The sequence below is a fragment of the Coenobita brevimanus genome, chromosome 97, assembly GCF_032717465.1.
Source record: "Coenobita brevimanus isolate Jiangsu-jjx chromosome 97, ASM3271746v2, whole genome shotgun sequence".
Classification (NCBI taxonomy): domain Eukaryota; kingdom Metazoa; phylum Arthropoda; class Malacostraca; order Decapoda; family Coenobitidae; genus Coenobita; species Coenobita brevimanus.
Genome location: NC_137050.1, coordinates 39,421,766 through 39,427,765, shown reverse-complemented (window position 1 = coordinate 39,427,765; position 6,000 = coordinate 39,421,766).

Sequence of the window (6,000 nt, the reverse complement as noted above, 5' to 3'; positions counted from 1 at the left end):
GCTGGCGGTACTAGAATTTCCACGCAGGGGCCTATGTATGATCTTCACGTGATATGGTGGCACTGTTCACTGAAATGCAGCATAGTGCCCCCTGGAACATCCAGCCACCCCCACAAGGAATACAGTATAGTGCCCCTGTGAACTCCCGGACACCCCCACAAGGGACCCATGGAGGAGCAGCAGCAGCGCACTGGGACTCGGTGTGACAAAGGCCTAAGTCAGCCCGGGCCGTGCGCCCCTATGACCCAGAGCCCACCCGCCTTCGCCATAGCAGGAGTACTGCACTACCTTCCGGGCGAGCCTCCACCAACCAGCTTAGGGGTGGAGCTGTCTGTCCAGCTCCTGCCAGCACCTCCAAGGAGACGGCCGGTAGCCGCTCCCGCCTTCGCCAAGAAGGTGTCTTCTTTCTTGAGACGGCCAGTAGCCGTTACTCTCTTGCTAAGGAATCGGCCAGTAGCTGACCTGAGGGTAACCAGGAGACGGCCGGTAGCCACTCCTGCCTTCACGAAGAAGGTGTCCTTCCGGAGAAGGCCTATAGCCATTCCCACCTTCGTCAGATGGCCTGTAGGTGCTCCGAAGGCATTCCCCCAGAGACGGCCTGTAGCCGCTCGTCCCTCGCTAAGGAGATGGCTGGTAGCCTCTCTGAGGGTATTGAGGAGACAGCCTGTAGCTGCTCCCGCCTTCTTCAGACAGCCTGTAACCGCAACGAAGGTGTTCCCCTTGAGACGGCCGGTAGCCACTCCAAACCCCCCCTGAAGGAGTCGGCCTGTAGCTGCTCCCGCATTCATCAGACGGCCTGTAGCTGCTCCCGCATTCATCAGACGGCCTGTAGCTGCTCCGAAGGTGTTCCCCCTGAGTCGGCCTGTAGCCACTCCTGCCTTCGTCAGATGGCCTGTAGCTGCTGCAGGGTTTACTGGCAGTTACTCACCCTCTCAGGCCACGGCCAGTAGCCAGGCCTTGGCAGCTAGCAGCTGCCCCCCTGGGAAGCCACAGCCAGCAGCCAGGCCCTACGGCCGGAAGCAGCAGAGAGCCGCTCCGCCACCTCAGCTTGGCAGCAGTTCCCCGACCCCCGACGCAGAGGGCGTAGAGGAGTATTGGAGAGGCCCTATAGCTTTATCTGGCCTCTGCTCCCTATGACTGGCTCTGGAGGAGACCCACCCGACGGACCCCGATGCAGACTAGTCCCACAGCCCCTCCCTGTCGGTGTCGCCCAGCCCTGGGGACCGCAGCCCTTGGAAACCCCAGACCCTCCCCAGAACGCCTGGGCGGGAACTCCTTACACCTCGACAGCAGAGGACCTCCACCTCCGTCAGGAGCCTGAACTAATGATTCAGGCACCCGGAGAGTACGGGCCCCTTCGCCACCCACAGTCCCGGATGAGAGCAGATGCCCCTGCGTGTGATCCCGTGTCCCCTGAACACGGCATCCCCTGGCGGTGCCCCAGCCACGACGGTAGTAATGCTGGGTTGCCCCTCTGCCGCACCCTCACCGCCAGATGAATCATAGTGACAGTGACTGTGAAATTATACTAGTAATGCAACAACAAGGCAGAACAGTGAATTGATGGTAATAGACCCAAGAGTTAGTAAGCAGAATAGACACAGTGGAATGGTAATGGTCTAACAGTGACGAGGCAGAACAGAGAATGGTTAATAACGGACCTAAGTGCTAGTAAGAAAGATCGACGCAGTGTAATCACCCAAGCTGTAGAGTTTGTAACAATAATTAATCAAAAATCCCTTGCAAGCAGAAAATAACAAAGTAAACATGCTACCAGTAAACTCCGCCTCATACTTCCATAATTAGAATTAGACCCCAGTGCTGCTCACCCTCCCCCCCCCTAGTGAGTAGCATCTCTAACCTCTCCATGCAGTTAGAGACCTTGGACTATACTAATTCAGCATACATCGTCTCGAGTGTTGTTTTCACTGTATTCTCTGACAGTATCCTGTGAGATACTATTAACCCTATCTAGATATAAGTGTTTATAATCGCCCAGTATATTGTGTCTGTAACATCTGCTGATTTCCCTTGTCTGACTGAGGAATACACGTGTAAGGTTATTGCCTGAGTTTTTGTGTCCTGCCTCTCTCCTCTTTGTCTAAGCCCTGGTCTCGAAAGAGGACCCCGCTACACGTTAGGTGCTTTAATTACAGGAAGCCGAACCTAAAACACCTAGCATTACATTCACTATGGTAGACCCGTCCTTCACTGTCTCACTATTGCACTATCTTTTTCCACCACTTTCTTTTATACTTTAACCTCCAGCTCACTTTATTCTGTCACTCCTACATTGTCTTTATGCTGCGTGTGTCCACTTTCACTCACTGTCAGGTCGGACATGTCATAGTCAGGCACAGGGGCGGCGACGGAGTCTCAGCCTCCCAACTGACGGGGCTGGGATCCGCCAGGGGCTGCTAGGTCCTGGGGGCAGGAGATAGTGAGTAGGGGTGTCCTCTCTCGTTCAGGGCTGCTGGGGGCGTAGGGGCGCGAGGCTTTGGGGCTCGGGGTGGGAGTCTGGCCCTCTGGGCTGGGGCCAAACAGTCGCCTGAACTTTTGAGTCAGATGCCTGATGGAGGATGAGGATCGGCGTCTGGGTGCAGTGAGGTCCCGGGAGCTGTGGTCCCCGAAGGTCAGGGACGCCGTCAGAAGTGAGCTGCGGTGTCGGCCGGCGTCGGGATCCGTCAGGGGCGTCTCCACAGGCTGTAGGGAGAAGAGCCCGGTGGTGGTCACAGGGCCTCTCCAATATTCCTCCAGGCTGGGGGCTCCCTCCAAGTCATGGGTGGGTGGACCGGGCTCAGCACCTGACGAAGGAGCGGCTTCAGGCCGTCTCTGACTGTAGGGCCTGGCTACTGGCTGTGGCTGTCTCAGGGCACCTTTGGAGCAGCTACCAGCCGTCTCCTGCAGAAGGGTAGAGCGGCTACAGGTCGACTCTCTGGGGGCACCTTCAGAGCGGCTGCTGGCCGTCTCCTGACGAAGGCAGGAGCGGCTACTGGCCGTCTCCTGACGAAGGCAGGAGCGGCTACTGGCCGTCTCCTGATCAACCTCTGGAGTGGCTTCAGGCTGTCTCCTGTAGGAGGGTGAGCGGCTACAGGCCGTCTCTCCAGGGGCACCTGCAGAGCAGCTTCTGGCCATCTTCTGGTGAAGGTGGGAGCGGCTACCAGCCGTCTCCTGATTAGCCTCCGGAGCACTTCAGGCCATCTCCCGTAGGAGGGTGAGCAGCTGCAGGCCATCTCCTGACGAAGGCAGGAGCTTCAGACTGTCTCCTCATTTCCTCCAGAGCGGCTTCAGGCCGTCTCCAGGAGGGTGAGCAGCTACAGGCCGTCCCTTTGTAGGGCATCCTCCGAGAGGCTGCAGGCCATCTACTGACGAAGGCAGAAGTGGCTTCAGGCCATCTCCTGTAAGAGGGTGAGTGGCTACCGGCCATCTCAGGGGTGCTGTTTGGATCTGGAGAAACAGTTCCACCCTGGTCTGATTGATGGGCAGCTCGTCTTGTATTCCTGCTATGGTGGCGGTGGGCGAGTTCCGTGTCATCGCGGCGCGTGGCCTGGGTGGACTTAAGCCGTTTCTGCCCGGAGCTCATTCGCGCTGTGTACAGTCCTCCGTGGGCTCCTTCTGGTGGATTGTTGCTGACTGCTTCGATGTCCTGCTGCATTTTATTTACTTTCCTTACTAATGTAATATTTTTCTGTTACGTTGCAACTGGATTTTCTTGAAATTAAGCTTTATGGATACTCTGTGTCTATACTAACAATTACGTGGGTCTAGTTTGCTATTTATATGTAATATGCCAATTTACCCAATAGTGTGTGCCAACTTACCCCATATATGGGGCATGTTGGCAGAGTTATTTTTTAATGCTCTGCTCTAGTATGGCACGAAAACCATGCTTTTATTTCATGAAAAGTAAGAGGAATGTTTGTATTTTTCAGTGAAAGGAATAAAATCCTAAATTCTTCGTAGTTTTTCATCAGTCACCAAAAAAGTAAAAAGTGTGCCAACTAGCCCCGGTCTCCCCCATCGTGCCGTAAGGGTGTTGAACATTTTTTTATGGTCTGTACATCGCAGTATGATAGAGTCTCACAGTTCTTGGCTACATTCACTACCAGTTGTCACTGTATCACTGCACTGAGTCTGAATGGGCACTGTCAGTTCTAGTTCTTTGACGTGACACTGAGATTACACTTTGGCGTCTTCTTGGGCTGCTGAAGTCTGGGCTCAACCAAGGTGGCACCCAGGTATAGGAGGGAGGCTCGCAGGTGTGCCTTCCTGTAGGAGGCATAGGACTGCTACTGGGGGAGTCACTGCCCAGGCGCATTTCTGGTCAGGGGTGCAGGAAGGCTCTCTCCTGGCGAGGCCTCGACCTGGTGAGTGGCCCTCGGGATTGGGGCCAAACAGTGTCAGGAGCCGGGCCTGCTGCTTCTTACTCCGGGCGAAGGGCTGGCAGTGAGAGGGGTTGGGGAGGTTCCGCCCTGGGGTCCGGGGAGTGTCCCTGGGTAGACGGGGACTGCAGTCACCTCTAGAATGGGGTGCTGTCATGAGTTGGCTGTGGCGTCTTGTCCATGTGGCATCCATCAGGGCCGGGCGTCATCCAGAGGCAGGCTGAAGGGCGTGGATTCCCTCCTCGGCTATCAGGCCCTGCCACCACTCCTCGAAGGGCAGCTCCCCCGGGGAACCACACCTGGAGGGAGAGAGAGAGAAGGACATCCCGCGCAGCCTCCGGATGGTGAGTGGGCCATGCCAGGGACTTCGTCTGATGGGAGAACCCTAGGGACTGTGGCCGTCCCTTCCCTGGCGCATACAGTGGGCGTCCCTTACCTGGCGCATACAGTGGGCGTCCCTTACCTGGCGCATACAGTGGGCGTCCCTTACCTGGCGCATACAGTGGGCGTCCCTTACCTGGCGCATACAGTGGCCATCGCCGCGGCTCCACCGACCCCAAGGGCAGCAGCAGCAGGACGTACAGTGGCCGTTCCCGTGGTGCTACTCCCGTAGGAGGAGGTGGATAAGGGACATACAGTGGCTGTTCCCTCCCTGGTGCGCACAGTGGCTGTCGCCTCAGTTCCACCTCTCCTGAGCTTGCCTGCCGACGTGCGTGCAGTGGCCGTCACGCCAGGGCTACCTCCAGGTGTGGCTGCAGCGGAAGGGTGTACAGTGGCTGTCCGTTCCCTGGTACATACAGTGGCCATTACCACGGTGCTGCAGAAGGTTGTACACTGGCTGTACCTTTCCCGATACTGACAGTGGCCATTGTTGCTGTGCTGCCTGGGACTGTGCCTGGACAAGTCTCACCCCGATCGTGACGAAGGCTGGTCCGGCCGAGATGTAGGTGGCCGTCACTGAGTTGTCGTGGTTGAGCATGTTGAGGGGAAGAGGGACATAGGGCCGGGGCATACCTGAGCCCGTCTCGCTCGGACTCGGTGTCCTGGGATGGGGGTGGGGCTGCGGCTTCGTCCTGGGGAAGGGGATTTTGCGGGAGCGCGTATCTCAGGTATGGTCAGAATGGCGAGGCCCACAGCGCTTGCGGTGACTACAGTGACGGCTGCGGGAGCCTATGTTGGCACACACCCGCGCTCTGTGGCGGCCAGGCCAATCGGCAGTTAGTTTTTTTTTTTTTTTTAAGTTTTCCTTTTAGGTGTGTTCTAGATTTTTGCCTTTTTTTTTTTTTTTTTTATGATTTCCCGTTTTGTAACTTCACAAGAAGTGGTTTGGACTTCATTCCTTCTTGTTCTTTTCCTAGTCAACTGCAGCTTTTTACTTCAACCTTGTCCACGTTTACCTCATTCAGGAACAGATTCATGCAGACTGACCTTTCTACTTTTTTCCTCCTCTTGCGGGTTTTCAGTGTTTGTTTCTTGGATGTTAGAGATTACTAGATTTTCACTTTTTTTTTTATATTTCTGCTTCTTCTTTCAACTCTTCCTTTATCTGTGTCTTTATTTCTTTTGTGATGTTTGTCTTGATATGTTGGACCTCTTGTTCAAGTTTCTCCATCCGTTC